Here is a 24,363-nt window from a genome sequence, read left to right on the forward strand (position 1 = left end):
GAGAACTGGGGCTTTGGAAAAAATATGTGATTTCTCCTCGAGAACTAGTACTTAATGTAAAACTACTTCATGGAGCCACAAATAGTAATAACAGCCTATTGAAAACTGGAGAAACTGCAATCATGTAGGTATGGAAAGTCCCCAGTGAAGGGTGACTTTATCTGGGTGGCACTAGATGATGTATTTCATGTCATATGGAAACATTTATTTTTTCTATCATGCTAGTGAATGGGGCCAATGCAAAACCAGATTGCTTGTCCTAAGGCAAATTCTGCTTTTTAAATGTTTCCTTGAATCTTGTATTGGAACAGAAAGTTTAAAGTATTTGTAGGAAAAATAGAGCTTTAAAAGATCAGCTGGAATTTAGTGAAATATTTGGTTTTGACTAGGTCTGATACTAATCCACGCCTCCCTCCAGTTGTCCGGTATCTCATCTGAGCTGCGTTTTGAGTGTGTGAGGATCTGAGGAGCCACTCACCACGTAGCTGCAGGATCAGCAACACTGGCTTACAGCTGCATCAGGTCAGAAGGTGGTTTGGATTGTACCATAAATCTTTACTTTCCGTTGTCTTTTACAGCCTTGTCTTTGAATTTTGGGCAGCTGAAGCTGTGAATCAGAAGGCTCACAAGCGTGGTGGTGGCCTTCAGAAGTGACCTGGGAGGTCAGATAGCTTGATTCAGCTGCTGGTTGTCAGCAGAAGGTGCTCAGTATAGAGGGACCACGTCCTTCTGCAGGAATCACATGTGGACATTCTTCCCGTGGTACTGTAGCTGTTGCTCCGTATCAGAGAATCAAATAACCCCTGACTGGTTGGGGTTGAAGGGACCTCTGGAGATCATCCAGTCCAACCCATCTACTAGAGCAGGTTCACCTTGAGTAGATCACACAGGTAGTGTGTTTCTCAGAACGAGCGTTGATGAAAGTTGGCCCTACCAGCAAATGTGACAGGAAAACTGAAGTTTACCTGAGCTGAAGGGGGATGAATAATGCTTTGTGTGCAACCTGAGCAGGTTGGGAGCCAGGTGAGGTTGTACCAACTGCAAAAGGATCTAGATAAGAATGGAATGAGAACATCTCAGATGATATTGTGATAAGGAAGAAACGTCTTACATAAACCATCTTGTCATGATACAAAAGAGGATAAAGACCTGGCGATGAGCATGGTGACCTTAGTTGAAGCTTTTTTCTCAGACACAGGTGGCTTAACTTTAAAGTCACTAGACCAAACCTGACTCTTTTTGGGCTCAGTAAATCTGTCCAAGTCTGTCCTTTAAAGCTGGCTGTGGTTGTTATTTGAACAGGTCAGAGGGCTGGGGCCTCCTGACTAAGACTGTTGGCCTTGCAGTGCTTGGGGACTTTGTTGTTGTCGTTGTGACCGTGTCAGAGGAGCATCAACCTGCACGGCTGCTGTCGCGACTGCCAACAGCCGCGGCAAAATACATTAAATGGTGACGGCGCGTCCCAGGTACAATTCGCTATGGAATCAAAGAACGGAGTGTTTCGGCTCGGGACAGTCTGGCTGCAGATTTGCTTTGATTGTCTTAATGGATTTTGTATGTTTTGAGCAAAAATGATGTTTTGCTGTAGGGAAAACACTTAGATGGAGAATTTCTGATTGGTGCGAATAGCAAAGAAGCTTCTTCGTTTAATCAAATACTTGTCAAGCACACTTGACACATCTCTCAGAGCAATTAAAGGAGCCATTTTCCTGAAGTAAGGAAGGCGTTTGGTTAGACAGTATTTTAAATTTAAAATATGACATGTTTTGTCAAGAGTATCTTTAAAATGACAGTGTTGCTTTATGGTCTGATTTCCTCTCTGTGACTGACTGGATAGAACTGAAATTGCTTTTGGGGCAATAATTTAGCACGTTTTTAATTACTTTGCTATTTGCCTCTGATATTTTGCTCAATAAAAAACCCTAGAAAATACTTTTTTCCTGCAAAAGGGCTACATATCAAAATTCAGACACCACCGCGGAAAGGTGCAGTACATTTATGACCTTGTGTGATTAGTGATCTCTGAATCTAATCTTAAGGTACTTTAATGGACTATAATTATCTACAGTGTATAGTTACTGCCTTTCCCGAGATTGATTTAAAATTGCCTCAGGAGGCAAGTGCTGTGTAATTATCTGATAAGAACTAAACTTGATACTCTGACTGGAAACTTTTTGGAAACACAAAAATAAATATAGTTCAGGACAAAACGTACTGCTGGCCAGCTTCAGAAATGAAATCTATTCTCACAGGCTGTCTCTGCAGCGACAGATAAAGAAGAAAAGGAGAAAAGCTTACAACCGTTTTCAAGATATCAGCCTAATTTAGCCAACTTAGCGGAAGGTGGGCTTGCCCTCTGCCGCAGGTGTTCTTACAGAGTCGTGAGGAAGGTGGAGAGATCCTTGTGAACTCCTCTTATGTGTTAGACAACGGGTTTTATAATAAAATAAACCAGGTGCCGGGGAGCTGAGTGGCTGCAGGAAGGGAGGTTGGTTTTGCAAACACTCAGCAAGCTCTGGGAGGACGTGCTCTGTGCTGACACCAGAGTTTCCAGAAGAAGACACCCCCGTCCTCATGTGACGCTGGAGTCGGTGACACAGCTGGGACCAAGGCCATTTCAGAGCATCACCAAATTAATCACTTTTTAGGATTTAACATATAGTGCCGAAAGCACTGCGGAGTGTAGCATCTTCTAGGAAAATCAGAACATTCAGATGCTTTCAGATATATTTGGTAAAAATTGAACCTTCCTTATACTTTGAGAGTCGTGCTCAATGGGACGGAGTCCAGTTGGAGGCCTGTGTCTAGTGCAGTGCTTCAGGGGTCAGTACTGGGGCCGGTATTATTCAGTATATTCATCAACGACTTGGATGAGGGAACAGAGTGACTGTCAGCAAGTTTGCTGATGACACCAAGCTGGGAGGAGTGGCTGACACTGGAAGCTGTGCTGCCATCAGAGACCTGGACAGGCTGGAGAGCTGGGCGGGGAAAAATTTAATGAAATAGAACAAGGGCAAGTGTAGAGTCTTGAATCTGGGCAGGAACAACCCCAGGTTCCAGTGTAAGTTGGGGAATGAGCTGTCGGAGACCAGTGTAGGGGAAAGGGAGCTGGGGGTCCTGGGGACAGCAGGGTGACCATGAGCCAGCACTGGGTCCTTGTGGCCAGGAAGGCCAATGATACCTGGGGTGGGTTAGAAGGGGGTGGTCAGTAGGTCAGAGAGGTTCTCCTGCCCCTCTGCTCTGCCCTGGGGAGACCACACCTGGAATCTTGTGTCCAGTTGTGGCCCCTCAGCTCCAGAAGGACAGGGAACTGCTGGAGAGAGTCCAGCGCAGCCACCAAGATGCTGAAGGGAGTGGAGCATCTCCCGTGTGAGGAAAGGCTGAGGGAGCTGGGGCTCTGGAGCTGGAGAAGAGGAGACTGAGGGGGGACTCATTCCTGGGGATCAATATGGAAAGGGGCAGTGTCAGGACGATGGAGCCAGGCTCTTCTCGGTGACAACCAGTGATAGGACAAGGGGCAATGGGTACAAACTGGAAAAAAGGAGGTTCCACTTGAATATGAGAAGAAACTTGTTTGGGGTGAGGGTGGCAGAGCCTGGCCCAGGCTGCCCAGGGAGGTTGTGGAGTCTCCTTCTCTGCAGACATTCAAACCCGCCTGGACACCTTCCTGTGGAACCTCAGCTGGGTGTTCCTGCTCCATGGGGGGATTGACCTGGGTGAGCTTTCCAGGTCCCTTCCAACCCCTGACATTCTGGGATTCTGTGATACTTCAAAAGTCTTCTTGTTCTTTGGACTGACCACAACAGCCAAGGGTTCCTGATGAAGTTTGCTGTCAGAGGCAGGAGGAGGCAGTAGACTGTGGTGACTGTAGTAACAGTTTGGGATTTTATATCAAATTAATGAGGTGCCATCTCAAGGTTTTGGTTTTCTCTGAGAATATTAAAATCTATAGATCACATCTGCACTGGGATAAGGAACAGGGAACTTCAGGATAAACTTCAGGATGCTCATTTCATGACTTCGAGTTTTTCCTTTCTTTTTGCTCCCTGTAGGCCTGGCTTGGTTAGGGATGAGATGCTTTGTATAGATGAGGCTCTTAGGGATGTGGTTTAGTGCTGGATCCAGTTTATGGTTGGACTCACTCATCTTGAGCTGTTGTACCTTCTGCAACACAACTCAATTTTGGACCTTTTTATGAGGAATGAAGGTAAATTAACCTGTGAAATGGAGGCTGTTGATTACTGCATAAGGGTCACTGACTGTGGCTAGATTATAGTCGATGTAGATAGGAGGCAGCCCATATGTTCTTAATTCTTAAAAAAGGTGCATTTCCTACAGTGAAAGAAGTTAAAAACCTGTTCAAAGGAAAATTTGCAAGAGTAAAATGTCAATGGAATTAGGAGCTTCAGAGACCTTCCCATCAAAATGTCATAATTCAGCAGCTGGAGTGAGGAGGGAAAGAAAACATAGACGACATAGCTTAAAGTTACTTCTAATTCAGTGGAGATGTGAAGGAAAAAGCAATGCAAAAAGGGACAAAAAGGAAATTAGCTGGCAATATGATCCAGAATCTAAAAATACTGAGGACCAACCACATCTGGCAGAAGGTTTTCTTATGTAGCTTTGGAAGGAGAAGCATTTTCAGTGTTACAGACCTGAAGATGATAAAAAATCTCTAATAGTGATTCAGAAATGGCAACACGATTAAATATTTAAAAAGAACAACCCTCCACATCAAAGTTCACATGTCATCTGAATATTTCCAGCTTGGTTAGCGTGACATCAACTGTGGGTCTAATACAGTATTCAATTAATACGGAATGAGAAGACGGGAATAGAATGAACTCCACAGAGCGGGCTTTACAGAAATAGGCTCTTGCCAAGCAAGACTTGTATAATCTTGATGAGATTACAAATTTGGGTGGTAAAGAAAGTGGTGATCTTGATCCACGTACCCGAGTAGTCTTTTATAAGCTATTTAACCTAGTTTGCATTATATTCCATAAAAGAATTAGTGATACCCTATCAGGGAAGTTCACATTGTTTGAATTAAAAACTGATGTAGTTACTGTAGAATAACCATCAGATTTTTTTGTATTTTCTTTTTCCCCGTAACTAAGGTCTGCACGGATCAGCAGTAGGCAGAACCTATTCAATATTGTTATCTAGAAGCAGTGCAAACTCATTGCAGATAAAGCGGAGAGATGACAGAGGGCTGATGAAGTGATAAATAATGAGGAGGCTTGGGAACCATCTAGATAGCTTGACAAGTCAGCCCACTCAAAATGAGTTTGTTTTAATATCAGCAGGGTAAGGTCAGGCAAGGCTTCTATCTTCTTTGGTTTAATAACAATTGCTGTAGCTGCAAAAAAACCCCAAACAAACAAGAAAAAAATGTTCGGGTGTGTATAAGTCGTTCCTAAACTCATACATATAGGAGCAAGGAATGAAAAGCACGCCTGTAAACTGTGCTCCCTTCAGATCTGTGACTACCACTTAATAATAATAACAATTAAAAAATGTATATATACACAACTAAACCCTCCAAACCAGAAGTAGTAGTAATTCAAGGCTTCTGGAGCTCCAGTGTGGTGGTTGGTGGGGAAACACGTGTGTTTCCCCCCATGTGCAATACGGTTCTGTACACCAGCCAAAGTTTTCACTGCAGTACAAATCTAAGCAGAATTACTAGATTTTTTGTTCCAGATACATAATTTACTAGCTGTTTCGAAGCAAATGTCACTTTGTTTTTATATTTATGACCAGCTGGGGATCACGAGGCAGCTGTTTAAGGAACTGTATTTGCTTTTAGATGTAAACAAAATATTAAAGTGCCCTCCAGAAATCTCTGGGCTCACACAAACATCTCGTATTCTCTATTATTTATGTGCCTGTATGGGTCGACGCAGCTTGTTTGTGGCTGATCCATTAGCTCTCGATGTGACAGGGTCTCTCTAGATAAAGCAATCCACAGAGAGCGGCCACACTTGCTGGAGGGCCACTCTAAAGATGCCATTATGGAAAAGAATTGCTGCTTCTTTCACTTCAGGGAGGTGAAAAAATCTTCTTCAACATGAACTTTCCTTGCTGGCAAAAACTTCATAGGTTTTCCTCATGGAAGAAGGAAGGAAAATTAAAAGAGATGTTTTGCACAACTGGAAGGATGTGATGGAAAGATGCAACACTGATAACATGGATCCTGTTCTCCTTACTTGGGCTGAGCAGCAGCAGATATAAGAGGATGTGATTTCTTTCAACCTATCGTATATACTTGCAGCTTTCAAATTCTCCTTGCCTACGGAGGAATTTGCCATTGGCCTCTGTGCCATTCCCGTTTATTTTAAAAATACAGAGAAGACTCTCTCCTGGAAGGTTTTTAGATGGCTCCTCTCATTTTCCCTAAATTATTTCACATAGAGTTGCGTGACGACAGCCTTTCCAAGGGCTTTCCTTGGGCTTGTGGAAGGCCTGGGTGGGAGACACGCAGAACCCATCTTTTGAATGGCAGTTTGTCAATTTGAGTGAGAATTCTCACCAACAGGTTTACCCATGTGTTGGGGCCAGGCCAAGGGAGGCTGAGGGTGATGTTGTGATCCGGAGGGTTTGCTCAGGTTGGAGCAGGAATTGTCCAGGAGCCGTATCTGGGTGTCCCTGGGAGCACAGGAATTTTGGTCCATCTCAGGTGGGTTGTCTAAACTTCTGGGCTCTTCTCCTGAAGTGATTGACGTGTGTCGAGCAATATTTACTTGCCAGATACACAGACCTTATAACCTTGGTGTTCTGAGACAGTCTAAGTTTATATTGATATAAACACATTATAAATGTGGGTTATATCCGTATTATCAGAAGCAAATTTTTATGATTACATGACGAGACGCTAGCAAAAACCCAAATGCTCTGAGACCTATGAAAATCAGCGGTACGCGCTGAGAAAAATCAATAAGCAATTTGGCCAGAGAATCCCGAAGAGAATGCCTGTTTTTTGAGACTTAGAATAACTTTTGCTTATTGATTCCTAAATTCTCCTGAACAGGGAGAAATGTAAATACCGGGATGCTGCTCTGGAGTTGGGAGGGAGGAGGATCAGCTTGGGGACTCAGAAAGGTGTGCTCTGCTGCTTAATGAAACTGCTTAATTAGAAAACTTTGTCACAGCCTCTGTGTAGCTTGAAGGCAATTTTATTAAACAGGCTGAATAATTCTTTGCAAGCATTAAAGCTGATTGGTATTCTGAGCTTTGCAGGGAGAGGAACACAGAGAGCACCGCTAATGAGAGCTGGACACCGTTCAGGGAGTCACCTCTGGAGGCTCTATTTGAATCTTGGGCTTTTGAGCAGGTGCGTGTGGCTTCTTGAGGCAATTTGCCACTGTACAAGCCCAAATTAAACCCAGATATTCATAACTATGTTTCTTGAGTGGTTTTGAGTCAAGACTATGCAAAGCCAGAGTGTTAAATCAGAACTAATTTAAGTCAATACGACCGTGTGTGTAACTGTGAGTGCTTTTAACCATTTATCTCTGTGTTCACGTTGGATTTTTATTTTAGTTTTCAACGCTTCTGGTTCCATTGGAGAGTGGAGCATCTAGTGCTAATACAGTCTGTGTTTTTGAGTGTCGTTCTCAAAAAAAAAACAATGGATGCATAAAATTCGGAACCCAATTGCGAAACGCAATTTTAGCACCATTTTAAGTTAAGGAAGGGAAGGAGTTAAGGAAAATTACATTCCTTTTCAATGTAATATGCTTGGAAGTAAAGACTTCATGTTTTGTGTATTCTCCCTTATTCACACTGCTGGATATTAAAGGATAGGAGGGTCTGTATACAAGTGAGAGCAACACTCCTCTTACTCCTAAAATGTCTAAGGAAAAATCTGGTGTTATTCCTTGTTTGATTTTTTTTTTTCAATGTGCAAGTATATCCAAAATAGTGAAAATTGATGTGAGAAGAAAGTGAAAAGAATCATGGCAAAGAGACTTCTTTTTTCTGTTGTTAATAATGTTGGTTCTGCACTCCAGTTATTGAACGTAGAACAGTGCCTGATGTGATTTTACTAGTGGGTTCCTCATATCCTTATTCACCCAAACTCAGGCTCATTTCCCTCACGTCTCAGGTCCTCACCTCAGATTGAAACAGGTTGAAAACACCTCAGTGTTTAAGAAAGAAAGAAAGATGCTGTTTGAGAGACACCTAGCTCAAAGTGCAAGGGAAAAAGCAGAGCTTGCAGCGTTTGGGTTTACATCTCATCCGCTTCATCCGTGAAGATGTTTGGTTTTCAGTTAATATCCAAATCTACACCTTCCATTAAAACTGGAGACAGACGTTTCCCAGATAAGCATTGCGGCTGGATAAGCATCGAAGAGATACTGTGGTCATTAAAGAAGATTATTCAGAAGATTGGGAAGAACTGTTTCTAAAGGGATCAGTTCCACCTTCGTGCTGTTCGGGTGGATTTTATAAAATTAGCTCCATAATCAGATTTTTCAAAGACATGTAAGTACCTCCTGACTGTAGCGGCTCTTTGGGGACAGCCACAGCCATTCCAAGACATAAAATCACAGAGTCATTTAGGTTAAGCTGGAGTTCAACCATAACCTAACTCTAGCACTAAACCACCTCCCTCAGGTGTAGATGGTGAGTGAATTATGCTGCAGGTAGAGTTTTGAATGAGCTCATAATAACTGAATCCATTTTTCATTTTTTAAGAGATTCCCTTTGCTAGTAGAAACCTCATCTTCCTGGGTTTTAAGAAATAAGCCACAAAGTAACCTCTCAGCAGCTCTTTTTCACCTCAAACAGGTAAAAGTGGTTGTTCTGAACTGGAAAACACTCATTTACTGCAACTACTGCTAAAAATTCTTTAACTAGAAAACAGGGCATGAAAATCTTGTAGCTAAACCCTTGCGGATGAGGCACGGTGGCACTAAAACCCACTTTGTGACGGAAGAAGTTTGTGTGCGTGGTAGGAAACTTCCCTTGGAGCCAGGTAAATGTGTTCGGACAAAGGCAGAACGCTGATTTCTGAGGACTCAGGAGCACGGTGCTGTTGGCTGAGGTTCTCCTCCTGCTTTTGGCGGTGATGTTTCTTTGACAGAATAAAAGGTGCTTTAAAACTTTGCTCTGGTCAAACCACAGGTGGCTTTATCCACTCTCAGGACTCCACATAACTTCCTATTTAATCATTATTTATCAGTGCTAAAACAACCCAGGATTAACAGTGCAAGCAGTCTGTATAGGTGAGAACAACGTGACTGACAATATTCCAGATCACAGACCTCCAGCAAAAAATCTCTGCAGTTTGTCTCCACCGATCAGTGAAAAGACTTTCTGGGACTTTGTTAGAATCAGTCTACAATCATCATAATTTTCCTAACTACTTACGGACGTTGGGCTAAAATACCTTACAAGGATGAGATAAATAGCAGTTTGTTTTGCCTGTCCAGCTCGGGGTGTTGGAAATGGAAATATCCGTACTATTTGTATCTATTACATTAAAATGACTGCTGTATGTCTCCCAGTTCCATAATGACAGCAGCAAATCAGATGTATATGTTGGCCGTTTTCATCCCGTTTCGTTATTTCTTTTAATTTCTCATATTTAACTTTGTACGACTGCACCAGGCTTTGGCATTTTGCTAAGAAACGAAGGCTGCTGATTGTAACACCTGCTGTCATTGTAAAGCAGGCCGGCAGCTTTAATAAACCCTTTTTGCAGGGAAGGCAGAGCCGCGTTTCCCAGCTCCGGTGGGACTGCCAGCAGCCCGGTTCCCCACCACATCCCGCCTGCCGTCGGCTCAGCGATTGCCGCTCCAAACACCGCTCTGGGCAGCGGGGAATTGCAACAAGTCGCTCCCGAACCAGCACAGCCTCTTCCCCAGTTTTTGCTTGTTCGCTTTCTTCTTCTTCCCCTTGTGTTTTGTTGGAGATGTTATATGCTGTTCGTTACTACAGATGCTTTGCCTGCCACGGTAAATTTTCTTCAGTATATTTTGGCAGCTCGTTCTCTCACTATAGTGCATGAGGACCTTAAATAATGAATACATTTACCTTTACGTTCAGGGATTTTTTTTCTTTTTTGTGTGAGGGGACTTCTATGGGGAAATGATGCTCCCAGGTCTGAATTCTGCAATGGGAAGTAGATGAGGGGAAACAGCCTCAAGTTGCACCAGGGGAGGTTGGGGTTGGATGTGGGGAACAATTTCTTCCCCAAAGGGCTGTGGGGCATTGGAACAGGCTGCCCAGGGCAGTGCTGGAGTCACCATCCCTGGAGGGTTGGACAGACGGACATGAGGTTCTCAGGACATGGGGCAGTGCCAGGGGTGGGGTATGGGTGGACTCTATGATCTTAAGTGTCTTTTCCAACCAAAATGTTTCTGTCTTGGTTACGATCCCAGAGAATGTGGGTACCTGCAGTAGGATTACATGTTGTTTCACCACTGCAGGGACAAGAAACTGGGGAAATAACCTCGACCTCTGTGTGGGAGGACACAGCAAGTAGGTGCAGAATGTCCCCCCCCTGCAGGTTTCCCCTAAACAAATCCTCCCATAACAAAACATCGGGGCTGCCATTTGCGTGGGGCTGGCAATGAGGAAATGACCTGAAATTCAAGGCCGTAGCAATGGGGGAGGGAGAGCACTGATGTGAGTAAGGTGTGTTGGTTATGTTGTGGTGGGAGTTGGAGGTGAAAGAACGTAAGTGGGGGTCTCCTCAGCTCCCTCATACAGCCAAGCCCTTCTTGCTCATTTTAAGTAGTTAAAGCATTCAGAGTGCTGAATGGACTGAAATATATAATATTTAATCAGATTTCCCAATGATATGCAATAATCATGATGAAGAAAAGGGGCTGGACCACATTCTTTGAGGAAACCAAAAAATTGCATATTAAATTCTTCCTCTCACCAAGAAAAAAAAATAATCTCAGCTTTCCAAAATACACGGGTGATGTTTGATGTGCAGGTACTGATAGACAGCCCTAGGAACAAGGGATGGTTTTGAACAAACGCGGTACAGTCCTGCGAGGTGCTGAGCGTTCCTGCTTGCACAGCAAGGTGCAATATTTTCGAGACTTTCAGTGATTGCGCTTCGTCTTACAATCGTGTTTATGCTCATCTATATTACAAAGTCTGCTTTTCAAAAATGACCATCGACGCTTAACAGATTTTACGGTTTGAAGTAATATTGTTTTTTAAGGAGACTTATGTAGGCGCTTAAATCCCTGTGCTTTCCAGAAGAGCCTGAGGAGCAGGTGCGAAGTCAGGTGTGAGAAAAGAAGGAACAAAAGCCCCTCCTGGGTGCTCGAAGGAATGGTCAGGACTGATGGAGCCCTGGTTTGTGGGAACCTGGCCCTGCAGCATCACAAAGGGGAGCGCAGGCAGTTTTCGACCCAAGCTTTTAGTTACTTATTGTCTCTTTTGAATATGTTGAGAGAGGTTGACTGCGATAATTTTTAGTCTAATTTGATTTCTGAGGTGAAACGACTTCTTTCTGGTTCTAGGACTGGACTCTCAGAAGGGCTGCCGTAGATCCTGAGTCCTGGCTGAGCTCTGAACTCGTACTGCCTGTGAACGTGAGCGGCAACGTGAAGAGATTTTGGTATGTCCATTTTCAATTTGCTCTTACTGAAGGCTAGAAAGCGTGGTAACCTCTAAAACTGAAACAGAAAACAAGGGATAGGTCTGTATTTTCTGTCATATTTCATGAATCAGGTTACTGAACTGCCACTGCAATCTTGGTGGTCAAGTAGTATCAATAATGACTGTTAATGAGATGGACATGAGTTCCATTTTTATGTGTTTATTTATTTACAGGCATTGCATTGGGCTTTGGACAAGGGTTCAGGTCTCTGCTAAATGTACTCATACGTACTTTTGTTCAGGCTTTGTTGTCTTTCTGTTTCAATGGGCCAAGGTCTGCTGATGCCGAGGGCTCTTGCCATTGATTCAGGATGTGGTTTTCTGTAGAGCACCGGGAATGTCTGTTCACATTTCTCACATTCTCCTATCGATCATGGAGGAAACTGAAGGATCTGCGGCTTCCTCCTGAATCTCCACCGTTCAGAAAAGATGGTAATAGGGCAAAAAACCAGAACTTTTCTTCTTCCAACCCTTCAAAGTGCTTTGGAAGCACAGAGATACTGCTGCGTTTTTTTTATGACTCTGGTTATGGCGCTGCAGTGTCACTGCTGGTTTTTTGGAGCATCTCCATCCTAAAGACCAGTCGGGTAGTTTAGCCAGGGAGAAGGTTCCTTGCTGCTTGTTGGGATTGGGTATATTCTGTAAAATTCCAACAAATGAACAAGTTATGTATTTTTGTCTTCTGACACAGAAAAAGGTAATTGACTCTTAGCTTTTCTATACAGTGCTTGTCCTCGCTTTCCACCCAGGCACGTCCTGGGACAAAGCTGTGTTTCGTGCAGTGCCCGTTTAGTTCTGCCGATTGCCCTGTAATGACTTGGGTAATTACGCTGTGCTGGCTGTTTCGGGATGCTTTATGAGCTATAGAAATGGAAAACTTAGGCTCAAGGTTTCCAAACCTTGGTTTACATCCAGAGACCTTGTGGTAGCTGTTAATAGGTTTACAGAGAGAAACAAGCAGAGCAAGGGAGCACTAGCGAACCCGGTCTGCTCCGGCGTTCGATTATTAGAGGTAGATGGTGCTGTTGACAAAGAAATGGTGCTGCAGAGACTGCAGAGCTCCTGCTGCCCGAGACCAGACACCCACAGACAATGGCAATAATTATGGCTCTCAGAACTCCTTTGAGATCAGCAACTATAATTCCGGGTGGAGATGCTCCCAGAATTTCAAGCAGTGTTATTATGAGTTTACCACCAGTAATATGTGAGTTGTGAGTTTGGAGGAGCAGAGTCAACTTCTCGTGCACCTCTGTGTATGAAGTGCTCAAACCTTCGGTGAGTACAATCCTGAGCAGCAAACCTTCTGGGAATAGTCTCTCCCAACATGTTGATGTGGAAATTTCAGGTTCCCAGGCATATCTGGGGGATGCAGAGGTAAAAAAGATGCACAAATTGTTACACAGAGGTAATGCTGTTTCTGACGAGCAGAGTCTCTCTACTTGGTATTAATCGTATGTTTTATAAAAACACTTGGAGGTGCTCACCACACTCTGAGCTTCGTTGCACATGTGAAGGGTGCGATAAAAACCAGTTCCTGGCCAGCAGAATTACTGGTGAACATGAATTTATGAGCAGTGGGGAGAAGGAGCTGGCATTTTAAATGTGAAGGCTGATACCTTAGTGCCAAGTTACGCTCAGCAGACTAAAAACTATCTCTTTATGAAGAGCTCAAGGGAAACCAGATGTGTTTGCCAAGCTGCATGGGCAATGAATACTGTTCCTGATAGTGTGAGAGGCTGGAGACAGGCTGGAGACAGTCTGGAGACCATCGTACCCATCAGGGAGGTGTGTTGGGGCAAAGGATTTATGATTTCAGGCACTACTCTGCTGTCCCTGCACCCAACTCAGTGATGGAACTGGCTCAGGTACCCACCAAGGAGCACGTGTAAGGGACATGGTCAAGGATATGCAGAGCTGAGTCTAGAAGGGTCCTTACATTGTCACAAAATAATCGACCTTCCTTTTACATGAGGTCTGTAAGTGCTATTTTTATGGTTATGATATTGCTGAGCCCAAATGTTGGAGAAGGATGAAATGTAATAAAGCTAGCGGGCTCTTTTATTTGTCATTAGATTCTGAACACTTTAGGATTCACTTGGGTCACATTGGGAAGCCTTTCTCTGTCGCTATCAGGGTTAGCGATGCCATTTTATAAAACCGAGAGTGATCTATTCACACATTCACAAGATTCCTGCAAGTGGAGCTTTAAGAGCCAGCTGTCACAAAGCACTTGGCACGGCCGGCGCTGCCGAGGAGCGAAGGGCTTCACTGCAGCTTGCTGTGAGCTGAATCTATATCAGGAGCTGAGGATGGGGCGTTTATTCTTCTGGTTTTTCTTGGTTGAGTAAGTAAGTTCTTTGCGAGATGAGTCTGAAACCTCTGAGATTTTATTGGTTTTTCCTTTATCCAGCAATCCTCTGCACGCCTCAGGTTTCTCAGCACCAGTATAACTGAGAAGAAGGTACAAGTCTTTATTTGTGATACAAATATCTCTAAAATCAAACTACCTGTATAATTCTTCCTTCACCTTTCCTCGTCTTCCTCATGTTGTTATTCCTAAGGTGCAGGGGAGAGGAATCCAGGGAAATTCAACTTGGCATTTGTTTCAAGGCTCTGAATTTTCAGTCACTAAGCTACAGGTGCAGGTTTAGGGTTGCAAACTCAACGTGGAAATCTGTAGCTTCTAACTAAATGCTTTTATTGGTGCAGTGCTATTTTTCCCTAAACAATAGAATTATTCCTGTTGTTTGTGTTGGTTTTTTTTCTTCATAGTGTTTATGTATGATATCTCACTAAATATGATCTCAGAAGAGTATCTACTGAGAAATATTATTATCAGGCGGGAGATTTATGGTCTCAGCGGCCAAATTATGATGGATAAATAAAATGAAAAGCAAAGAATAACAGAAAAATCTCACGTATTCTTACGTTGCCAATAGCAGAGCTACAAGCCAGATTCATGTGTTACATAGCAAATATTTATTCCCGGTTTAAAGCCCTTTGGATTGACTGAAGCTCAGTTTTATGATTTGCTTTTCCCTTTTTCTTCTTCCATGTAGCTAAACCATGGGGTTTGGATCAGTTTGTTTTGTGATGACTGCCTCGCAACACCCGTTTAGTTAAGCTGAGCTGTCCTTAGGTTTTACCATCTAATTCAGATGGACCTCAGCTGCTGTGAGCTGCTGTACACCTGTGTTCCATTTTTGGGGTTGATAATGAGAACAATCCTATCATAACCCTTGGATTTTTTAATTTTTCACGTGAAATCAGTAGACAGATAGGACAGAGCTTGTGGAGGGGCACACACTGCTCTGATCCTGGCTGTGGTTTCCTACCTGGACCTTGGACCTGCCTCAGCCCCATGGACTTGGTCACCAGTCTGTGCTCTTGGCTCATCCTGCCCACTGTGCTTTCTGGCTTCTCTGACCACCACATGAGGTTTTGTTGCTTGTCAGGTATTTGTATTGCTGAAAAAGCTGTATTGAATCCTTTAGACCATGTCAGAAATAATACTTCAATGTTAAGCCTGAGCTCGGGCCTAAAACCTGCCCCTTGGTCTTCACTGGCAAGTGTGGATCAGCCCAGGCTTGGGCTACAGGCAACTGCAGATGCTGATAAATTTAGCACAGATCTTGGATAATGTTTCCAGTTAAGAGTATTCCATGGTGAAAACTGTCGTGAACCTCAATGATGCCTGGAAAAATAGTAATGATTCTGAGTGTGGTTTTAAGCAGAATTAATTTATCAAAAGAGAAACATTTTGGCTCTGACGGTGCCACCTTGATCCTGGGATTAACAGTGAAACAAAAACAAGTTTTTATTTTGAGGTTTAGCCCAAAGAAGCAAGAAAATGCTATTCAGTGATCACTTGACAGGAGAGTCAGGAGGACATCACTGATTTATAAGAATACACTGTTCTTTTAATTATTATTATTATTATTATTATTATTATTATTATTATTATTATTATTATTGTTATTTTCAAAATCTGAAGATGGAAAGTAGAAACAAGCCAGTCACTTCATTAGAAAGACTATAGAGGAATGGTTCACAATTGTATTTCTAGCCAAAGCTACGGCAGGCTGTTCATCACATAAGTACCCCAGGATGCAGAGCTCCCATTTCACGAAGCAATATACAATTAACATGACCTTAAGGATGTATGCTGTAAATCCTGATGAACCTTTGATGACAGTGCGTGTTGTGGAATGGGCAGCTCTGGGCACATAGGTCAAAGTGGGCTGGAGACAGGACACACTAGAGGAAAAATACTACCTAGAAAGTTAAAAAGGGGAGTATTCCTTCCTCTTCCCCATTGTTCCCCTCTTATCCCCATGCCTGCATACAGCCTTCAGTGTCTTAATTGATTTATGTTGGCAAACATCACCTGGTTGACTGACTTTTAGAAGGAATTTAGTGCTTAGGAAATACTCAGAGAGAAAAGCTGGATTCATAGCTGGCATAACTCTGCACAGCCCTGCCCGAGTCAGGGGATTTATAATGACTTGAATGCTTAAGAACCAGGTTTAAAATATGCAGCTACAGACTCGTGATGCCTGCTATGCTGTAAAAGTTTTCCTTTGGGTAAATCTTACACTAGAAGATAAAACACCTCTTGCCTTTCAGCAAGAAAAAAGGGTAAGTGGTTAAAACTGGACCTGTCAGAGATGTTCTGTGTCTCCTGGAGAAGATCGTTCTGAGCACTAGAGTGTGGGAGACAACTCTGTGCAGGGAACAGCTGTTTCTATGGGTATCTTGCTGCCCTACCTTCTCTAATATTATGGTAGAGCTTTATTTCATGGCTGATGTGCAGCTCCATAGCTGCTTCCTTGTCTACAGAGACGATTTGTTCCTGTCTGCTGCTGAAACAGACAATCTGGTCCTGTGAGGTGGCAGCAAATAGCTCCTTTGCTATTTATTACCTTGAACTAGGCACGAAATGCCTCCCACCTACTTCAGCTACATCTGGTCTGGTCTGTGTGGCTGTACACTTCTGACTCTGCAGGAACAGTTTTTATTGACTAATTAAAAGTATCTTATCTAGGTAGTTGGGTCAATTCTGCAGCTGCCTGGGGTTGATGCTGGGACTGCGGAGTCGCCATCTGTGATGCTGATCAATTCATTCCAGCTTCAGTTGATCTGTGCACAACAGGAGCTGCTGGGGGGATATCCAGGAGAGGCCAGAATCCCTTCCTGGGGAGCTGCTTCCACACTCAGTCAGATGCTTCTCCAGGGCAAGAGGAAACGGCCTCAAGTTGCACCAGGGGAGGTTGAGGTTGGATCTGGGGAACAGTTTGTTCCCCAAAGGGCTGTGGGGCATTGGAACAGGCTGCCCAGGGCAGTGCTGGAGTCACCATCCCTGGAGGGTTGGACAGATGGACATGAGGTTCTCAGGACATGGGGCAGTGCCGGGGTGGGTTATGGTTGGACTCTGTGATCTTGAGGGGCTTTTCCAACCAAAGTGGTTCTGTGATTCTAAGAGTTTAGTCAGTCACCTCATCTCAAGTATGTCTCATGTCAGGCTGTGTTATCTCTGCGGAGCTGGGCTCTGTAAGTCCTTGCTCACCTAGGGAACTGATGAGCAGGTGTGCTGGGACTGCACAAAGGCCCTGCTGCCCAGGACTGTAACTCTCATTTTCTCCTTAGGACGTAAATCCCAGAGATGAAATTGTTTGGTGCGGAGTGGGACATGTCCCTCAGTTAACTGCGGCACATCACACTCTTCCTTTTAGGGAGCCCAACCAGAAAAAAGCACATTTCCATCATTACCTTGAGATCCTGGGCCCAAGTTGAGGTAACTAAACTGAGAACCTGGCCCAAACTCTGCAGTTAGAATTACAGAATCATTTTGGTTGGAAGAGACCCTTAAGATCGTCGAGTCCACCCATACCCCACCCCTGACACTGCTCTGTGTCCTGAGAACCTCATGTCTGTCTGTCCAACCCCCCAGGGATGGTGACTCCGCCACTGCCCTGGGCAACCTGTTCCAATGCCCCACAGCCCTTTGGGGAAGAAATTGTTCCCCACATCCAACCTCAACCTCCCCTGGCACAACACAAGGCTGTTTCTTCTTGTCCTGTTGCTTGCTCCTCGGGTATCTGTAACAGCACATTTTCCCAAGGAGTGAGTTGTGAGAAGTCTACCTGCAGTGGACTCCAGCCTCACCATGGGCTCTCAGCGGTGGAGCAAACTCGAGAGTTAGACCTGGATCAATAAAGATGGTCAGAGTCATTTCAGGGTTGAGCCGATGCACTTTCAATGAGACTGTTTTACCTTAAGAGGTATCACAGATGCCTTTGTATCAAAGGAAGAACCAACAAGCCTTTTAAGAAACTTAAACTACAATTTGTTTGCAGAATCCAAGCAGCATATACCAGAAGCAAAACTCAATTATGCACCACCAGTAGCCACTGTGCTTGTGCTGCTTATCAGCCCTTCCAAGATAGCTGGCTAGCATCATCAGTTGGGAATTTTGAGTAATACTCAGGATTCCTTTGAACATAACATTCCATTAGCCGCGAATTAATTGGATCTGAAGGGCAGTCTGAAGTGGATTAGCCCAGTTGAGGAATGCAGTGACAATGATGCTCATTTCTAGGTCCTTAGCAAACCGCTCCTGGAAACAATGTCCTTGCAATATGTCAACATATGATGTTGAAATAGTAGCCTGCACCTCCAGTATTGATGGATGCATGTTTGGAATAATTATTAATTGCTTTTCATTGTCCCAGCCTTCTATTGTTGATACTGCACTGCAGAGTGAGTGGATTGGCTTCCAGCATTGCTTAATGGCATTTCAGAAGCCACGTGTGTGTATTATGTTTTTTTAGCAATTTCCATAAATTTCTATAAACAAGTCCCTAAGTCATGGCATTTCCACTCTTAGTCTCCTCTCCTTCTGTTATCTGCTTTTCCTCCTTTCCTTTTATTTCATTTAATTTTTGTCGAAACAGAACGCTAATAGTTTATCAGAGTGGGAAGTGAAGAACTCCAGATAAAACCCTATTGTGTGCCCTGAAAGGCTCAAGACCAGGATGAAGAAAACCACACTTTTCAGAGTGCAAACCAATTAGGGGAAAAAAGGTCATAAAGGAGTTATTTTTATGAAGAACTAATGTGCAGTTAAGACAGCATCTTCATTCTTTGTGTTTTCTTTAAGCATCAGCTCTTCCATCGCTACCGAGTCAGTGGGATGGATTAATTCATCGTAGCGTTGCAAGTTTGCAGAATTTCATAAACTTCCACAATGCCCAGCATGAGATGGGGATTCTTCCCATTTCAATGAATTCGTTGCTTTCCCTTTGATTGGGGTGTGTGTCATCATCATTTTCTGATATGCAAAACTGAAGAACCGATGAGCCTAGTGCTGCCGTCTGCGGTAATTGATGCTGCCTTCGTGGATTGTGTGTTCTTTACCGAGGACCTTCTTGCTGAGCAAATTTGACGAATGAAAACACTTGCTGAGATTTTATTTCTATGGCAATTTTCTGTGTTTTCTTCCACTAGCAATATCATATATTTGTTTGTGAAGGGAAGCGCTGTTGTTCATCCTAGTTATGTGGCTCTTAGAGCTGAAGCAAAAATAACTGATATTGAGGACACATTAAAATGGAAGCAGGTGGAAAAGAGCAGCTCCTAAAGAAACCGATTAGAGAAAATGTTACAAACTTGCCTGTGGCAAAGTACTGCAAGTTATGCCAGGAGACAAATGAGTTGTCTTGCTGGGATATTCGACTTTTTTTATCTCGATAGACATCTTAAAAAGTTAAAACATACTTCTAAAAACTCCATATATTTGCATTACTCTAAGTACAAAGCTCAGGTGTCCATGCCTCTTCAGGCATGCGCAGAGCAACACATCGAGTTTAGGAAGAGAGAGGAATATAGAAAACCAGCTGTTTGACTCGGCACGTGGCTCCGTGGAAGTGAACTGCAAACAACCTCTTTTCTTCCACAAGTCTTGCAGGTGAGGGGCCTTCAGATGCTCATCACAGGAGATAGATGGTATTTATAGGCAGATAAATTGGGATAGATATGTTTATTAAAAAAAACAAATAACCTGGGAACTGTGATAAACACACTGCCCTAAACACAACTACTTGCTTTGTGTATGTATATATATATTTGGGGTTTATTTTTGGCTAAAAGCTGAAAAACGTATCACTGTTAAATTTTGGTGAGGAGATCCGCTCCCCACACCCCCCATTTACACCTAACAGCATTTACAGTAAATATAAAGATAGGCTTTATAATGAAAAAAAAGAACATTTTGGTAGTATAAAACAAAATTTATTTAAAATAACAGATTTTAATGCGAAGAAATAATGTCAGTAACCACATCAGATACTCAAGTCTCTGAAACCTGATATAAGCTCTTCTACAATGTAATGGGACATCTCCAGTTGTTACTTTATGCCACTCTGTTAAGAAAAATGCTATTGATGTCATTTTAATGTTTCTTAGGGTCTTTTTTCTGAAAAATAAACCATGTTGATAGATATTCACTGGGACCCAAGTTGTTCCATGAGGCCGGTGACTTGAGATGCGGCTGAGCTGCTTCACATTCCCTTGTACCTGATGTTGTTAAACAACCTGGAATGACTGAATTGCTTGAATTCCTTTTGTAAACGGCGAGTTAACCCATCTGCAGATAACGCAGCACTTTGGTAAAGGCAACTGGAAGACAAAGTGTTGCCGTATTTCTGCATTTCATGGTTTACCGTTTGAAAGGCCGTTCGCATATTGTTGCATTTGTCCCTTTTCTGTGTTTTGAAACAATTCAAGTAGGTAGCTAATTAAAGAAAAAAGCTTTTGATAGGGAAGAAAGGAAGGAAGAACGGAGTTACTCTGCACTGTTAATAGAAGCAAAATGCATAAGTCATAGTTGGGTTTTTTCTTTCCCTGAACGGTTTTCCCAAATCTTTATATTCTCAGCAGTTTTCCATCGCTCTCTTTGAATGGTTAGTCACGTAGTAAGATAATTCTTTCTCTGGCAACAAGGCATTTTCAAACGGCTCTTGAATATAGAAGACAATTGATGGGAGTCCCCACCTTAATTCTATTATTCAGATTGACATTTTTGAAGAAGCCAGAGGGTCGATAGTGTATCTTTCCACAGAGCTGCTGAGAATATAGGTTTGCACCTGAAATTCCCTAAAGGGACATGTTTTGCTGCTGTTCCTCTAGATTACTATTTAAGTGAAATTATCTTTCGGAGTTTTTTCTTCATTTTTTATTCTCCCCAGTAGACTTTTCCTATCTGAATTTAAAAAGTACTTCATAAGAAGCCGAACAAAGACAATCTCATTAGGATCTGTGAAACAGGCACATATGGGGAGATTTGACACCTTTTGAAGTATCGCTGAGGAGAGCGACACTATTAACCAGTTGTCTCTTGCTGGGTGTGAACAATGAGATGGGTCTGGAGTCGTAGCAGGGAAGGATGTTAAAGCTGCGGTGATATTTGTTGATAAATTTGCAAGAGTTGCAGTTGGCTGGAATGCTACTTTCATCCATATGCTTCACTGGAAATGAATGTGCCAAGCGGCTTCTCCGCCCACCCCCCATCAAAAAGAAACCTGAGCGCTTGGTTTGAAAAACACCTTTATATTGGAGTTTTCTGTTGTATCATATCAGGTTGCCGTGGTCTCTAAACATACATAGTACCAAATTTCCTACCAGGTAAAGGTGGAGCTCATAGTCGAAAATCATCTTCTGCAGACTATCAAGGTTATTTCCAAACTTTGAAAAGCAAAAACCCGCCTCCAGCTCAGTGAGTAATGCTTCTATTAGCCACATCACAAAGCAAAGTTTGTCTTAAGTTGTGTGCTTTGCTGAGAATTCAAGAAGCGATGTCTCTCCTGAGGCCTGTATAATTCATAGAGCACTTTAACCTGTGATTAATTACAAAGGGAGTGCAAGCTTTGCTCCTTCCCACTTGTGCTTTCATCAAACCCGAAAATCCTCAAGTAAATCTCTGCCAGGCAGTGAGAGACCCAAGTGACTCGCTGGGCTGATTAAAAATCAGCCATCCTGCCGAGTCTTGAGCCAACACTGGGTAAAACGGCATCTCTGGAGCGGAAACTTCACCGGAGATCAGTGCTGGAGAAGGTAACTTCTGGTTTTTGAGGTGAGAAACGACACTGGAAAAGAAAAAAACAGCTATGAAGATGATCAATGTGGGGACCAGGCAGGACCTTTTGATGTGGGTGTTCTTTTATTGGAGGTTTTGCTGTGTTCTGGGAATGGCAGTAGGACCATTAGAGGACCGTCTTGAGTTCCTCCACTGCAGGGTGAATCACAAGGCAGTGAGTTCTGCCGTGCACAAAAAGCCTCTTGACTGGTGCTATTTGATGTGCAAAACCTTCTTGCTGAAGGTAAATCATACTCAAGCAAGGGGTTGTTCTCACTAGCAGCCTAGAAGTAAGTTTTCCATGGCAAAACTCAAAAACATTGTTCGAAATAGATTTTTGCATCAAGTAATATTCTGCTGGTTTCATGTCAGTCCAGATGCTCTCACAAAGTTTCAAGGTTATTAGAATGAGATGAAATAATGGGATGGGGAGGGGAAGAGCAAGGTTTCAGTCTGGATTTTTGTTTGTGTTGAGCCACTTCTGTTCTTCATCAGCCTGTGTTGAAATAGGTGGCATGTCAGCCTCGCATTGGTGGAGTAGTTATCTACAGATCAGGAGAGGTGGTGTCCCGCCTTGGTTCTGCTGTGGCTGCAGCTCAAGAACAGAAGTGAAAGGAGGTGGGAACATATAGACCCATCTTCTTGTGAATGGAGAGTGGGCATATCCTGACGTGTTGGATGAGAAGCTGTACAGGGCTGAGTTCCTCTTGGGAGAGGGTCCGTCTGAACATGAGGAGAAACTTCTTTGCAGGGAGGTGGCAGAGCCTGGCCCAGGCTGCCCAGAGCGGGTGTGGAGTCTCCTTCTCTGAGACATTCAAACCCGCCTGGCCCCACCTGTGTGATCTGCTCTGTGACGCCGCGTGAGCAGGGGTTGCACTGGGGGATCTACAGAGGTTTTGCAGCCCAACCAGGCTGTGAGCTGTGGGAAGCAATCCAGAACATCTCTGGAAGTTCTGCCACCTCTCAGTATGTCTCACCCAGCACTGCGAACGATTAGGGTCACTGAGAGCACACAGAAGTCTTTTTCCGTTCATTCCCCATCCCCACTTTCCTCCTCTCACCGATTCTAATAACTTCACTCCTCTCAGCAAGAGGTGGGACTGAAGAACCATAAAAGTTGGGGCTTTAGGGCTCATTACTGTCATTAGGTGGTGGCGGTGCTGCCCCAGCTGTCCCTCTGTTCCATCGTCCCATGTGTGCACAGCTGGGCACTTGACCAAAAGCGTACTGCTCGCTCCTCTCAGAGAGCTGGGAAGGGAGATGAGACAACTCACATAAGCAAAAGAAATAATAAAAATAACGAAGTAAATGGTTCTGCATTTTAGTTGTTGTAACTGCATGAGGAGAGCAGCAGCTGGGGCTGAGCAGGGGAGGGGGAGAGGCGTAATCAACACACTCATTTTTCAGCAAGCCCCAGATGCAGATCAAGAAATGCGAAGTTTGTGCTGACGAGGAGACGAGGGCCCCGGTTCTCATCCAGCAGAGAATAACTTCAAAAATAATTATGAAGAACAGCAATTTCTCTGAAAGCATTCAATGCCTAGCATATTTTTCCTGTAGTTATTTTCTTCCTTTAGATGAAGTGAAATGGCCTGGGGCATGGTCTGGGAGTATTTTGTGCACTTTTGTTCCTCCAGGAGCCTTACTTATCCTGCCCATAGGGCATGTCCCCTCCAGCTGACGAACATGAACTGTGGAGGTTTCCAGGTGATGTGGCTTAGGAGTAGCTGAGAAGGAGAGCACAAGCCAGCTCCTAAGGGTGGAAGCCCCAGGCAAGGTACTGAGAGACAACAAAGGCTGCTTTTGCTCATTTGATGTTTCCATGGCTTTGAGGGGGTTCACTTTTGAGGAGTGAATATGAGAAACATTTAGAATCATAGAACCATTTTGGTTGGAAGAGCCCCTCAAGATCACAGAGTCCAACCATAACCCACCCCTTGCACTGCCCCATGTCCCTGAGAAACCTCATGTCTGTCTGTCCAACCCTCCAGGGATGGTGACTCCAGCACTGCCCTGGGCAGCCTGTTTCAATGCCCCACAGCCCTTTGGGGAAGAAATTGTTCCCCACATCCAACCTCAACCTCCCCTGGTGCAACTTGAGGCTGTTGCATCATTCTTCAGTGCATCATGTGCTGGTACCTCTCAGAGAAGGGAAAATGAACTGGGTTGTCCACAGTTCTGAAGCTGAAAACATCATCATTTCTTATATTCCATGATTTGCAGACAGATGAGTTTCTATTCATTGCGTGGTCATTATCTACTTAGATAACTCAATAGATAAATCACTAATACCTAAAAGGAGTGGAAAGGTGCCCTTACAGAAATCAGGCATTTGGTTAAAAGAAATCACTGTAATTCCAGGCTCCACGTGCTCTCTTATGGTATCTCTCACCTTTAACCACAGACTCAGACAGGCACAGGTTTGTGCCGTGAGCTTGGCTGCTGTTGGCCACTGAAGCCTTTGTGGGCACAGCACGTCAGTTCTCCACACTGTACTGCGGGCACAAACTCTTGTTGATGGGTTTCAGACAATGAGACGTGACTGGTGTTCAACATGGAAAAACCTGGCCCATTCTGCAACTCATCAGCGCACCCAGTTT

The 24,363-nt window shown here is 43.7% G+C and overlaps 1 long non-coding RNA gene across 1 annotated transcript in view; it reads left to right on the forward strand.

Moving 5' to 3' along the window:
* Window positions 1–24,363, forward strand: part of LOC136104024 (uncharacterized) — a 161,755-nt gene that overhangs the window by 68,787 nt on the left and 68,605 nt on the right. The window contains exons 14-15 of the long non-coding RNA XR_011739837.1: window positions 390–522; window positions 11,493–11,590. This is a non-coding gene — a long non-coding RNA (uncharacterized lncRNA). The remainder of the gene's footprint in view (window positions 1–389; window positions 523–11,492; window positions 11,591–24,363) is intronic.

This window comes from Patagioenas fasciata, chromosome 6 (genome assembly GCF_037038585.1).
Source record: "Patagioenas fasciata isolate bPatFas1 chromosome 6, bPatFas1.hap1, whole genome shotgun sequence".
NCBI lineage: Eukaryota > Metazoa > Chordata > Aves > Columbiformes > Columbidae > Patagioenas > Patagioenas fasciata.